Source organism: Suncus etruscus, chromosome 13 (assembly GCF_024139225.1).
Source record: "Suncus etruscus isolate mSunEtr1 chromosome 13, mSunEtr1.pri.cur, whole genome shotgun sequence".
In the NCBI taxonomy this organism is placed as follows: domain Eukaryota; kingdom Metazoa; phylum Chordata; class Mammalia; order Eulipotyphla; family Soricidae; genus Suncus; species Suncus etruscus.
Genome location: NC_064860.1, coordinates 31,295,701 through 31,311,278, shown reverse-complemented (window position 1 = coordinate 31,311,278; position 15,578 = coordinate 31,295,701). Strand labels below are relative to the sequence as shown.

The 15,578-nt window shown below is 41.5% G+C and overlaps 1 non-coding gene across 1 annotated transcript; it reads left to right on the top strand.

Moving 5' to 3' along the window:
- Positions 1–12,645: 12,645 nt before the first annotated feature.
- Positions 12,646–12,752, top strand: LOC126026691 (U6 spliceosomal RNA). Its single transcript, XR_007501914.1, has one exon. It is a non-coding gene; the product is annotated as a U6 spliceosomal RNA (small nuclear RNA).
- Positions 12,753–15,578: the final 2,826 nt, after the last annotated feature.

The window sequence follows — 15,578 nt, the reverse complement described above, 5'->3', positions numbered from 1 at the left end:
AGGTAAGGTGCGCCTGCCTTGCTTGCGGTAGCCTTGGACGGACCGCGGTTCGATCCCCCGGCGTCCCATATGGTCCCCCAAGCCAGGAGCAACTTCTGAGCGCATAGCCAGGAGTAACCCCTGAGCGTTACCGGGTGTGGCCCAAAAACCAAAAAAAAAAAAAAAAAAAAAAAAAAAACTTATCAAAATAATTTTTGCTTCCTATCATATTTAGAAGTTCTCTTCAAGTTCCCTCCCTTGTGCGGCTCAGAGGAAACTTTGTTTCCTGTGCGGCTTGGGTGAGAGTTTTGCTCCCTTGTACGGCTCGGGGGAGACAGGGTTTTCTGTGCGGCTTGGGTGAGAGTTTTGCTCCCTTGTGCGGCTCGGGGGAAACTTTGTTTCCTGTGTGGCTTGGGTGAGAGTTCCCTCCCTTGTGAGGCTCGGGGGAAACTTTGTTTCCTGTGTGGCTTGGGTGAGAGTTCCCTCCCTTGTGCGGCTCGGAGGAAACTTGGTTCCCTGTGCGGCTTGGGTGAGAGTTTTGCTCCCTTGTGCGACTCGGGGGAGACAGGGTTTTCTGTGCGGCTTGGGTGAGAGTTTTGCTCCCTTCTGCGGCTCGGGGGAAACTTTGTTTCCTGTGCGGCTTGGGTGAGAGTTTTGCTCCCTTGTGCGGCTCGGGGGAAACTTTGTTTCCTGTGTGGCTTGGGTGAGAGTTCCCTCCCTTGTGCGGCTAGGAGGAAACTTGGTTCCCTGTGCGGCTTGGGTGAGAGTTTTGCTCCCTTGTGCGGCTCGGGGGAGACAGGGTTTTCTGTGCGGCTTGGGTGAGAGTTTTGCTCCCTTGTGCGGCTCGGGGGAAACTTTGTTTCCTGTGCGGCTTGGGTGAGAGTTTTGCTCCCTTGTACGGCTCGGGGGAGACAGGGTTTTCTGTGCGGCTTGGGTGAGAGTTTTGCTCCCTTGTGCGGCTTGGGGGAAACTTGGTTCCCTGTGCGGCTTGGGTGAGAGTTTTGCTCCCTTGTGCGGCTCGGAGGAAACTTGGTTCCCTGTGGGGCTTGGGTGAGAGTTTTGCTCCCTTGTGCGGCTTGGGTGAGATTTTGCTCCCTTGTGCGGCCTGGGGGAGACTTTGTTTCCTGTGCGGCTTGGGTGAGACTTTGTTTCCTTGTCGTCAGGACCGACTCCCCCCCCCCCCCCCCGGTGAGTCCCTTCCCCCGGGTGGGCGCCTGGAAAGGCAAGTTGAGCAACCGGAATAGTCGGGGGAGATAGGGCCAGCTATCTGGACTCTCAGGTGACCTAGAGCAATCCACCCCCTTGGGCCCTGGAGTGGATCAGGGACTCCCCAAGGGTGAGGGCAGAGCCTGAAAGGGTAGACTGAGGGAACTCCTTCAAGGGAGGTTTGGAGGGGGCGGAAATCCATTGACTCCCAGAGAAAGGAGGGGGGATTGAGAGCTAGGCTCAACAGCGCCAGTAACCATTGTGGCCAGGAGTGGAACTGCACCGCTGACAGAAATAAGGAGCAGAAAAGGGAAAAGACCCACAGCAGGAAGGCTGAACTCTAGGAAGCAAAGGGGAGGAGAAAGGGCTAGGCTCAACAAACTCACCCAACAGGCCCCTCTAGAAACACCTTCAGGAAGGGGTCAAAGCAGGCCAAAATTAGAAGCCACAGCACTCCAAAATACACCATTAAATACAAAGAACAATGCGTAAAGCAAGGAAATCGCTAATAACTGGAGACACCATGACAAACCCTATCAAATTTCCAAGTCCACCAAAACGCACAGATCCACAGGAAGAAGACCTAAAAGCTGTCATGAGGAAGGAAATGCAAGAATTAATAAAAGAATTGAAAGAAACCCTAGCAACCGAGTATAAGAAATCCATGGACGAACGAATCAGCCAAATTAAAGAAGAAATGTCAAAGAACATGAGAGATTCCATACAAAAAGAAGTGAAGGACTTAAAAGACAAAGTAGCAAGTCTTATTAGCAGAAACACAGAGTTGGAGAAGCACATCGAAGAACTCGAAGGAAAACTACAATCAAAAAATGATCAAGAAACCAACAAAGAAATAAAAGGCAAAGCACTGGAAGGAAAAATCCAATATCTAATGAACAAAGACAAAAGAAACAATCTAAGAATTGTGGGTATACCAGAAGGGGAGGAAATAGGGAAGGGGGAAGAACAGGTAGTCAGGGAGATAATAACAGAGAACTTCCCCACACTCTGGAAAGACACTTCAGGACAAATCCAGGAAGTCAAGAGAGTCCCTAATAAAATAGACCCTAATAAACCCACACCAAGACACATAATAATCCAAATGGCAAAAAACAAAGAGAAAGAGGAACTCCTAAAGGCAATAAGGGAGAAAAAAAAACCTCAAGTACAAAGGAAAGGACATAAGAATCAAACCGGATCTTCCATTTGAAATAATTCAAGCAAGAAGACAGTGGAATGACATATTTACACGACTGAATGAAAGAAACTTCCAACCCAGGGTCCAATACCCAGCAAAACTATCATTCATATGGGAGGGCAGACTAAAAACATTCTCAAACATGAACGAACTTGAACTATTTGTGCAAACTAAGCCGATCCTAAGCGACTTACTCAGAGATGAATTACACAATCCAAACCCCCGATTGTAACAACAACCACTGCACACAATACAACTGCACAACAGTCCTCTCTATCAATAATTTCCCTAAATGTGAACGGACTAAACTCTCCATTTAAAAGACACATAGCAGAGAACTGGGTTAGGAAAAATAAACCGGACTTCTGCTGTCTGCAAGAAACACACCTACAGCTACAGGATAAGCACAGGCTTAGAATAAAAGGATGGAAAGTAATTATTCAGGCCAATGGAAAACAAAAAAGAGCAGGGACAGCCATTCTTATATCAGACTAAATTGTATTCAACCTCAAGAAAGTGATCAGAGACAAAGAGGGACACTACTTACTGATCAGGGGAACATTAGATCAAGAAACACTAACCCTGATCAATATCTATGCACCTAATGTAGAGTCAGCAAAATATGTGAGGCAACTACTGGCAAACCTGGAGAAACACATGAAGGGAAATGTGATAATAGTAGGGGACCTCAATACTCCACTATCACCACTGGACAGATCCACCAAACAGAAAAATAACAAAGAAATAAGAGCTCTAAATGAAAAATTAGAAGATTTAGGGCTAATAGATTTATATAGAGCCCTCCATCCCCAGAAAGCAGAATACACATTCTTCTCAAACCCACATGGAACCTTCTCCAGAATAGACCATGTATTAGGATACAAAGCCAACCTATATAAGACCACAAAGGTAAGGATCATAAGAAGTACCCTTTCAGATCACTATGCAACAGAGGTTAAAATTGATGTCAAGAAGAAGCAATGGAGGAAAACTAGTACCTGGAGATTAAACAACATCCTGCTCAACAACAGCTGGATCAAAGAACAACTCAAGGAAGAAATAAAAAGATTCCTTGAGACAAATGACAATGAAGAGACAACATGTCAAAATTTATGGGACACAGCAAAAGCAGTAATTAGGGGGAAACTCATAGCAATAGAGGCCTATGTCAAGAAACAGGAAAATAACAAAACCAACAGTTTAAAAGATCACCTCAAAGAATTGGAACAACAGCAACAGAGAAATCCAACCACAACCAGAAGGCAAGAAATAATAAAGACCAGAGCAGAAATAAACAACATCGAAACCAAGAAAACAATACAAAAAATCAATGAGACCAGGAGTTGGTTTTTCGAAAAAATAAACAAGATAGACAAACCATTGGCAAAACTCACCAAAAAAAAAGAGGGAAAACACCCAAATCAACAGGATCACAAATGAAAGGGGAGAGATTACAACAGAACCCCAAGAAATACAACATATCATGAGATCATACTATGAACAACTATACTCAACTAGGCTAGAGAACCCAGTAGAAATCGACAGATTCTTAGACAAACACCCTCTTCCAAGACTGGAAAAGGAAGATCTAGAAAGCCTAAACAGACCAATCACCTCAGAGGAAATTGAAGACGTAATTAAAAAACTCCCTAAGAACAAAAGCCCAGGCCCAGATGGATTTACAAGTGAATTCTATCAAACATTTCAAGAAGACTTACTACCACTTTTCCATAGGCTTTTCCAAACCATAGAAAAAACAGGAATCCTCCCCAACTCTTTTTATGAGGCTAATATCACACTCATTCCCAAAGAAGGCAAAGACACCACCAAAAAAGAAAACTACAGACCAATCTCACTAATGAATATAGATGCAAAGATACTTAACAAAATCTTAGCAAACCGAATTCAGCACTTCATCAAAAAGATCATACATCACGACCAAGTGGGATTCATACCAGGAATGCAAGGTTGGTTCAACATACGCAAATCAATCAATTTGATACATCACATCAACAACACGAAAGACAAAAACCACATGATCATATCAATCGATGCAGAGAAGGCATTTGACAAAATCCAACATCCTTTCATGTTAAAGACACTCAGAAAAATAGGGTTAGAAGGAACTTTCCTCAAGATAGTTACAGCTATATATGAAAAGCCAACAGCCAACATTATACTTAATGGCGAGAAACTAGAAGCATTCCCACTAAGGTCAGGAACTAGACAAGGCTGTCCACTCTCTCCACTCTTATTCAATATAACCTTAGAAGTCCTAGCAATAGCAATCCGACAAGAGAAGGGAATCAAAGGAATTCAAATAGGGAAAGAGGAACACAAGCTATCTCTATTTGCCGACGATATGATGATATACATTAAAAACCCTAAAGAGTCCACAGTAAAACTCCTAGAAACAATCAGCCAATACAGCAAAGTGGCTGGATACAAAGTCAATACACAAAAGACAGTAGCGTTTCTAGATACAAAAAATGAAGTTGAGGAGAGAGAGATTAAAAATACAATTCCATTTAAGATAGTATCAAAAAATATCAGGTATCTAGGAATCAACCTTACAAGAGAAGTGAAAGACCTATACCAGGAAAACTTCAAAACACTCCAGAAAGAAATTGAAGATGATCTAAAGAAATGGAAGAACATCCCATGCTCATGGATAGGTAGAATTAACATAATCAAAATGACTATCCTACCCAAACTCCTATATAGATTTAATGCAATCCCTATCCAAATCCAGACACAATTCTTTAAAGAATTAGAACAATCATTAACAAAATTCATCTGGAACCACAAAAGACCCAGGATAGCCAAACACATACTGAAAAACAAGAAGCTGGGTGGAATCTCCTTACCTAACTTGAAACTATACTATAAAGCCATAGTAATCAAAACAGCATGGTACTGGAACAGAGACAGGACTTCAGACCAGTGGGTCAGGACAGAATTCCCAGACATAAACCCCCAGATATACAGCCAACTAATATTTGATAAAAGAGGCAAGAATCTGAAATGGAACAAAGAAAGCCTATTCAACAAATGGTGTTGGCACAACTGGAAAACCACATGTATGAAAGTGAAAATCAACCCATACCTCACTCCTTATACAAAAGTCAACTCAAAATGGATCAAAGACCTTGAAATCAGACCCGAATCTATAAAGTTTATTGAGAATAAAATAGGGAGAACACTCGAAGACCTATATATCAAAAAGGTCTTTGAGAATGGAGCACCAATGGCAAGAACCTTAGCAGCAAACATAAACAAATGGGACTACATCAAACTAAAAAGCTTCTGCATGGCGAAAGAAACCTTACTTAATGCAAGAAGACAGTTAACAGAATGGGAAAAAATCTTTTCACTAGACATATCAGATAAAGGGCTGATATCTAGAACTTACAAAGCACTCAGAAAACTGAGCCCCTCAAAACCAAACAAAGCCATAAAAAAATGGGGAGAAGAAATGAATAGACACTTCTCTGAGGATGACAGAAGGATGGCTAACAAACACATGAAAACATGCTCACCTTCACTCATCATCAGAGAGATCCAAATCAAGACAACAATGAGATACCACCTTACACCAGTGAGGATGGCTCACATCAAAAATACTGAGAACAATCTTTCTTGGCGTGGATGCGGTATGAAGGGAACTCTCATCCACTGCTGGTGGGAATGCCCCCTAGTCCAACATCTATGGAGAACAGTCTGGAGAGTACTCAAAGAACTCAGAATTGAGCTCCCTTTTGACCCAGCAATTGCACTCCTAGGTATATACCCCCAAGTTGGAAGAACATTCATTCCAAAATACGTGTGCACCCCACTATTTATCGCAGCACTCAGTATAATAGCCAAATCTTGGAACCAACCACGATGTCCAACAACAGATGAATGGATCATTAAGATGTGGTATCTATACACAATGGAATATTACATGGCAGTCAGAAATGATACAATCACAGATTTTGCAGCAACATGGATGGACTTAGATCATGTTATGTTAAACGAAGTAAGTCAGAAGACAAAAGATAAACACAGAATGGTAGCACTATTCTGAAGCACATAGAACATACATCTCAATCACAACTAATACTTAACAATCAAATAACAGGGTCTAACAGGGTAGAAACTCCAACCACTGTAATAGTCAACATATACCTCGGAACAGTGCCCAAAACACATGAAAAAGGAACAACACAAACTCGCGACTACACATTATACCACAAAGAAAACAGCAACACCAGAAGAGCAGCATAGAGAGAACAGGTACGTAATTAACCTTCTACAATAATGGCCCATAATAATCATGTAGAGATTGTATACAGGAACACAGGTAAAGAATACCAAGGCAAACCACTGGCTCCAATGGAAACATCCCATAAAACTACGTATTAATGCCTCTATCTTACTATATTTAAAATAACCTCTCAGCTTTTCTGTCCACAGGCGTTCTTGGATACAAAGGGCGGACAAGCTAAGATGGCAACTCGGGATACCACACGAGATACCATACCCAGTTTGCACTACGAGTTGGCCCTGAGAAAACTCTTTAACATACACTTTATCCCTAGGTTTACCTTCTTTTAGGGTTTCAAGCACGTGACCAGTCAGACCACCGAAGCAGTAACAGCGACGTACAGACCCAAAATACATGCTCTATTCACTGAACACATTCAAGCAAACCAGCATTCCCTTGCTATTTTCTCCTCTCTTCTCACCACTTTCTTGGTTATTTTTTTCTTTTCTATTCTTTTCTTTACTTTCTATCCTTTCTCTTCTCCCTTTCTTTCTAATGTATTTTTCTCTTTTCTCCCTCCCTACCCCTTCCATACACCTTACCCTTTCCCCCCTCTGGAACTATCCCTCCACCCCTCAATCCCATCCAGACCTCCCTCTATATTAAAACACTTCACCCTCAGTCCTTAATCTATTAGGCAACAAGATCGACCTCCTACCCCAACGAACCAGTACCCAGCACCCAAGAGAAGGGACACCCAGTCAAACCCACACCTCGTCCCGGGCAAGAAAAGACAGCCAACTCCCCTGCGGACTCATGCTGCGAGGCCCTCCCTACCAACTCCCCCTAACATGGACTGTTTCTTGAAACCGGACCTAGGTCCAAAAGTATCCCCAATGCAAGAACTCTTCCAAGACCTCCCTGCCGCAAATTTTTACCAACCTGAAGAAGGTCAGGGGGTGTGATAGGAAGATGCCTGGGAACCCACACATCACAAGAAAAACCCAAAAGACAATGGGAAAAACTGTACTTCCAACATAGGCATAAGACCTGTAATACACCACTTCGTTATCTGCTCTCCCCCAAATGTAAGGTAGTCTTTTGCACCACTTTGGTCCTTTAAAAACTTCGCTAACTCATTTTCGTTCTTTTTTTTTTTTCCTCTTAAATTTATTTATTTATTTTTTTTAAATGTTGGTCCTATATATACATTTGTGAGCACATACGTTTTTATTTATTTTATTTTATTATTATTATTATTATTATTATTATCATTATATATTTTTTTTATCATTTTTGGGTATGTGACCTGTGTCTGTTATCCCCTCTGTCCACCCCCAACCACACCGACAATACAATGTGGCTCCACCTCCCCCTGCAAAGACACACTAAATAATGGGGAAACCTTACATATTAAAAAAAGAGCTCTTATCTACTAGAGATGGGAACTCATAGTTGTTTACAATACAGGGGTATCTCCTACCTTGAAAATATGTCATGTGGAATCACTTAGACCTCAGATGATTAGATGCCATTCATCCAGCCTTGAACCCTGGATCCCAGACATAGAATCGGCACAGCTCTTCACAACAGCTACAGGAAACAAACTCCATCCGGAACAGCCTTAATACTGCGGGGTCAACAACAAGGACCAGCTCTAACATGATATCCTGACAAAGAGGAAAATGTGAACAACTTGACCTTAGAGCAGATTAGCCTACCTTACCAGCTAACGACAAGACAAAACCAGAAGACTCGGCACCCTTTGGTAGGTCCAAAAGCCAAGATCGTGACTTACAGATGACTGGCTACTAGAACCACGACCAGACAGTATACATCTTGGGACCAATAAAAAAGCCCTAGTTTAGGGTTTGAACTATGACTTGCACAATAAGCATGACCCCCAGTCCCAAAGGTCTGACAGAGACAACTGCAACAGAATGGGCCTTCTGGAAGCACAAAGAAAGACGCTAACCTAGGTGCCATCCTAGGTTCAGTGCAAAGACCAAGGTCACCAACCACAGAAGATGGACTAAAACGACACTGAGGTAACAGAACCTCTAGAACCACAAAGACTGACCTCACCATAAGTCCTACCTCAGGATCGGTGCAGATACTGAGACCTCTAAACACAGAGCTCTGAGTGTATCACCCTGGACAGAACAGAAGTCTTCCACACGCCAAAAAAACACCACCAGGAGAATAAATGATCCTGAGCAAAGTCTGGAGCTGATCCCATGACAGTATACTCCAAGGACGGAGAAACCCCATATTTCTTAGGCCATGTGAATTCCTTTTCGAATGACCCCAATATTTACTGTGCCAGGGCAGGAGGGGAAAAAACAAAAATACAAAAAGCACAAAAACTTAGTATTTTATATATATGTATATATATGTGTGTGTGTATATATATATATATATACATATATATCTTTTACCTTCATTTATTATTGTTATTATTATTTTTATTTACCTATCTATTTTGGTCGATTTCTCTGTTTGGGTGTGATTATTGAAATCGTCGTCCCCAATTATACTTATTTTTTTCTATTCTTTTCTTTTCCCTCGTTATGTGCTATGCCATGTTTCTTATTTCAAGACCATGGCGTGTTTTTGGTTTGTTTGTTTGTTTTTGTTCTGTTTTTTGTTTGTTTGTCTGTCTGTTTTGCTTTGTTTTTCGGCTGTTTTTTTGTGGTGCTTATCGATATAGCTGGAGTCCTCACTGGATAATTGACACTTTTTTTGGTACTGGTGGAGTGTTTCACCTTCTTTCTCTCCTTCATCTCCCAAATCGATGATGAGAGCCTCTAGAAGGATTCCACCCATTTTGGGAGTATTAGACTCTTACCCCAGTTTATTTATCTTCTCCTTCTCAGGCAAAACCACGCAACTTGAACTAGCTAGTCCTGCCTACAGTTAGAGGGGGAGATAAGGGAGGCATCAAGACCAAACAGGTGCAAGACTACTAAGTAGTGAGTTGGATACAGAGGGGACCACATATTCTAGCCGCCCTGGGGGTGAGGGAAGAGGAAATGGGAGGTAGGACAACAACGGAGGGGTAGGGAGGACAATTTGGGGATGGGAATCCCCCCTGATTTTATGTAAATATGTACCTAAAATGTTATTGTCAACAATATGTAAGACACTATGATCAAAATAAAAATTATATTAAAAAAAAAAAAGAAGTTCTCTTCAATAGTTTGCAAGTGTACCAGTCATCATAAATTTTAATTCTGTTTTGAGCCCCTTTAAAAGTTGCTTAAGATTTTTAGCCGGCACGGGTGGGCAGCTGGCAGGCCTCCGCATGTGCCAGCGGCCTGTTGGCCCGGCTTAGGGTATGGGGGCCCGGACCTGGGTCACCTGACCCCCCTCTCCCCCATTCCTCCGGATCTCCAGGTGGGTTCCTGGAAGGAGTTGACGGGGCACCCTGGGTTTTCCCCACTCCCAGGCCGGGTCTGTCCGGAGACTGGCCTAGGGTGGGGTTAAATCCCTGTCCTTCGGGCTTGGGAGGGTCTCTCTCCCTTCCTGGAGCAGGATTTTTAGCCGGCACGGGTGGGCAGCTGGCAGGCCTCCGCATGTGCCAGTGGCCTGTTGGCCCGGCCTAGGGTAGGGGGGCCCAGACTTGGGTCACCCGACCCCCCTCTCCCCCATTCCTCTGGATCTCCAGGTGGGTTCCTGAAAGGAGTTGACGGGGCACCCTGGGTTTTCTCCACTCCCAGGCCAGGTCTGTCCGGAGACTGGCCTAGGGTGGGGCTGAGGGAGTGGAGTTTGGTCTGGTGTGTGGCAGATAGCTGCTCAGCTATACTCAGGCTGTCACTGGCAATTTCATACCAGTCTACATTTTGCAAACCGCGTGGGGGCGCTAGCCCCCGCGCGAACATATGCTCCTCCCAACCATCAGTACCCCAGATTTACCCTTCTTAACTTCAGTAACACACAGTTCTAATCTCTGACCTAAGACATACAGTAGATTTAACAAATCCTAGAACTATTTAGAAGGACACAAATTGAACACATATTGAACACATATATCTTTTGTATATTTTATGGGTATTTTCTTTAACTGATATAACTCTCTAAATATTCTTCTACCATGATGTTTCTATCCACTTTTCATCTTGTCTTTTCTTTGTAAGCTGTTCAGTAAGGATTGTTGTTGGAACTGTCCCTCAGTTTGATGCCTATGATTGAACTATGTCATGGAATTTGCTGGTCTTGTTCCTATTGCCTCCAGATGCACCAATAACGCTTCATGGCATTGATCCTTATTTGCATAGACACATTAAAATGGGAAAACACCATACATACAGATAAGTTCTTATCTAATAAATCTCAGTACAATGTACCTTACACCCTGAACATTGATATAACGACCTGGCACAGGCCTCAGAAGAATGGGCATCCTCCATTCACGCCAGAACCAGGCAAGCTATCTATGAAACATCCAAGGTCTTATACAGCAACAGCTGGAAGCAGTCCTCTACCAGGAAAGACACTACCAAGGGTCTGACATCGACCTCCTAAAAAGAGACTTCCGTTTACACTGAGAAGACTTGACAACAACAATGACCTGCTCTACAGGACATGGTTCTCTCTATTGCCCCTTAAGTGTGAGGTGAAACGAGAGGATGCTCTGCACCATCCTGACTGCAATAGGGGATATGCAGACTCCAGGATCTTTAATACAGAAGCATGATACCAACAACAGAGACTATATGAGGAATGGAGGTGTATTGCCACTACAGACGATGACTTGAATTGGACAAACTAATTTGCCTGGAGCCTAGAGTCAGTCCTGTGCCAGGAAACTTCAGGGGTAGGGTCTCCTTGTATTTAGACCATAATTTGTCTTTCCATGTCCCTTATGTTTTGGTGGGCCTATGCAAACAAATGCCACTTTAATACCGTTTTTTACTATGTTCCCTTGACTCCAATCCTTAAGAAAAACAACCCACTAAAACTTTTGAGGTTAACTTAAACTAGTAAGCATGTGCATGGAACTAGAGAAATGTACTTTGCCCTCAATGTTTAAGGAGTTACATAAGTCTAATGTCTTTAGATTATATTGTGTGCTGCTAAGAAATAGTATGTACTACAACTGGGGATTTGAGGGACAAAGTAATTGTATTGTACATGGGTTCAGTTTTGTTTTTCTTAATGTTCTTTGGCTGAAAGTTCAAGGCTGGGATATCATCGATGGGAATACCGAGAATTCTGTTTATGGGTGATTGGGCTTCCACTGTAACTTTACCCTGTCCTCTTTCTTTGCATCTTTGTTGTCATAATTAAAAAAAAAAAAGAAATGTAACTATTGACATTAAAAAAAAAGTTGCTTAAATGGTGGGGGCCAGATTGACATCATAGTGGGTAGGTCACTTGATTTGCATACACAACTGGGTTCAATGCCTACTACCTCTTAAACCATTTTGAGAATGACCCCTAAGCACAGCTGAGTGTGGTTTTTGGGGGGGAAGTTGGGGGGCCACACCCAGTGATGCTCAGGGGTTACTCATGGCTATGCATTCAAAAATCGCTCCTGGCTTGGGGGACCATATGGGATGCCAGGGATCAAACTGCTGTCTGTCCTAGGCTAGCATGGGCAAGGCAGATGCCTTACTGCTTGCACCACCACTTTGGTCCCACCAAAAAGTTTTTAAATAGTATTTTAATAGACCATTAAATGAAACAAGAGACCACCAGACTTAAAAATAAAAGTTCTTTATTGCTGCTAAAACTTTTGTCCATGAAAAACTCTACCCTAAAGAAACATGTAAACCTCAGTATCTGAAAGAAATAGGCCAGGGAGATCCTACACACAAAGTCCATATTTTTCCTGATTGAAGATGAAGCATTAGGCTTAACTAACAAGACAGGTCAGAATGATTTCTTCTTAGGTTAATACATTTTTGTGCAGGAGGAACACAGCTCTTAAAGTTTCACAATACACAACAGAACGACTTTTGGTTAGATGAGAAATTCCATTTAACTCTAATTTCCAAGATTGTCAGGAAATGTGCTCGCTTCGGCAGCACATATACTAAAATTGGAACGATACAGAGAAGATTAGCATGGCCCCAGCACAACGATGACACGCAAATTCGTGAAGCGTTCTATATTTAAAAAAAAAAAAAGATTTTCAGGAAATGAATATGTTACTATACTAGCCACTCCTGATTTAAGAAGCATATATTAAAGATAACTATAAAACCTCAATCTTGCCTTCTGGAAGCATGAAACTCCCATCCTGTCTTATTAGAAACTATAACAGCAACTATTTAAAAAAATCTACCATAGGGCTGGAGCGGTGACGCAAGCAGTAGGGTGTTTGCCTTGCATGCATTAACCTAGGACAGACTTCAGTTTGATCCCCAGTGTCACATATGGTCCCCCAATCAGAAGCGATTTCTAAGCACATAGTCAGGAATAACCCCTGAGCATCACTCGGTGTGCTCTCCCCCAAAAAAAAGCAAAAGAAAAAACTACCTTGTCAGATATTCTCCTTTCTGTGAAAACAAGTGATCATTAATTAGTACCAAAGACACTGGTTGTAATATTTAGGAAATAAGTGATAACCTTGTAATTATCAAAATTAAAATGACTTGCTGATTAAAAATTTAGGATGCAAATTTTTCTGTCAATAGATCTTTCTCACTTGATCAAGAACTCTAAATGTAAATTGGTTTAAAATTTCTGTGGTATTTCAAGACCTAAAATCCAGAATAAGTTAAATTTATACTCTCTAGATTTAAAGGAATAAATGTAATTATAGGATCTTTGAGCTCAAAGAAACATTAAAGATCATATTGAGTTAGTTCCTAATTTCTGGACTTGTAAAAGAGATTTGGAGATTTGTTCTTGCTCAAGGTTACATGATATGCTGTAGCAAAAGTAGAGCATGAATGGTTAGATTGTTGTATTTTTCCAAATTAAGTTTCTGTAGCATATATTAGAATAACAAAATGAGAATGCTGGATAAGTGGTTTTTAGTGTGATGATTAATTATTTATAAAGTAGATGTATTTCACAGAACATATCACATCCAAGTTTCTTCAGTTCTCAACTTCAACCTACAGCATATTTTCCAAATGCAAATAAGGTGAAAGCAGCATTTTTCACTCCAGATAGAAAGCAGAGTTAGCCAGGATATTATTCTCTCTCTCACATGTCCATCTACTAGTGCATAATTTTGACTAAAATTAATAAGTATGCAAAATACATAAATAAATATACAAAATAAGTAAATAAAATAAAACAGTAAGTAAGCATATTCAGGAAGTATATTCAGAGTTCATATTACAAGTATCATAAATAGGCTCTGGCTCATTAAGTAGATAAGTAATTTATTATATAGTTCTTGTGTTGCTCACAAAATTGCTGGTAGGATAAACAATCAGGCCTAAAGATATGCTTCCAAAAATAATCCAAGACTTTAGAATTAGTCTGATACCCAAAATAGACAGCTTAAACACTGAGCAGTAGATGCCACAGCAAACTAGATACTCACAGGATCTATAATTGCCACAAAAAGAATGTCATTTATGAGCTGAAAGGGTTCCTAACCCCAATTTCAGTGGTGTGTGTATGTGTGTGTGTCTTAGAATTCTATTCAACTCAATTCTGACACAGCATCAGAGACAGCATCAGATTCCACTAGGGGAAAAGATTCACTTTTCCAAGAGTATCCTTTACTTTAAATGCCAGTCATAAATCCAACTTGTTATTTGTGCTTCTGATAAACTGGCTGAGAATCAGAGGACCTTGTTTTTCTAGTAGAGTCATAGAACTTAGGAAATCCACTCACTCTCAAAATCAGGTTATTAAAGGATTTTATTCAGGAATAGCCAGTGGAAAGAGGTGCACAGAGCAAGGGTCCATATTCTTAAAGGAGTGACATTGACCCTAAATCTCCATGTCACAATAACCCAGAATTTTCCCAAATACCATTCTCTTGGGCTTTGATAGAGGCTTTATTTTATAAGCATGATTGATCAGCTCATTGGTCATTAAAGATTAATTTTTTGGGCCACACCCGGTGGTGCTCAAGGGTTACTCCTGACTGTCTGCTCAGAAATAGCTCCTGGCAGGCACGGGGGACCATATGGGACACCGGGATTCGAACCAACCACCTTTGGTCCTGGATCGGCTGCTTGCAAGGCAAACGCCGCTGTGCTATCTCTCTGGGCCCCATTAAAGATTAATTTGACTTTCAACCCTTTTCCAATATCCCCAGTTGCCAGAGTAGGATTCAAAGTTCCAGCTTCTAAATCTGACTTTTTTTTTTGACAGGAAGCTCCCATCTCAAGGTGCTTCCCAAAAAGTCATCATTGGCACAAATAGAGATACCTATATATCACTTTCAACAAGGGAAATTTTAAGGCATTGCAACTGTAGAGAAGAACTGTTGAAAAAGAACAAATATATATGCTTTGAATGAAACTCCCCTTGAATTACTCAATGTGTTAGTGTTACTTCAGTCATGAAACTTTAGGTTGCAAACTTCCAATGATCCTAAAGCCAGTTTTCTCTCTGCCAAACTGATTCTTGCAAACCTTCCTTCCTTAAGCAGAAATATGTTGTACTTGGAAATGTCTAACTGTTATACACTGGCTCACATGCAACAAACCAGGGGCAAATGAGAGACCAATGAGGAAAGTTTCTTGTATTTCATCTTAGAGAGCCAGGACTTTGAACATGGAAACTTCCCCCCAAACATAGGAACAGTAATCAGGTTCTAGGTAACTAGAAAGCTTACCAATGTATTTTACACTTAGTAAATCATGTGCTACATACTTTATATTTATCCCCTAAATCCATTCTCCACCATAAATTGTAGCCCTGTTGGCAAACCTCTAAGAAGAGCATCAACTGATACTTGATCTGTTTCCAGTTTGGTTTAGCCAGTGGCAGGGACTGGCAGAAGAAGGTAACTGAAGGTTGGGTTTCAGC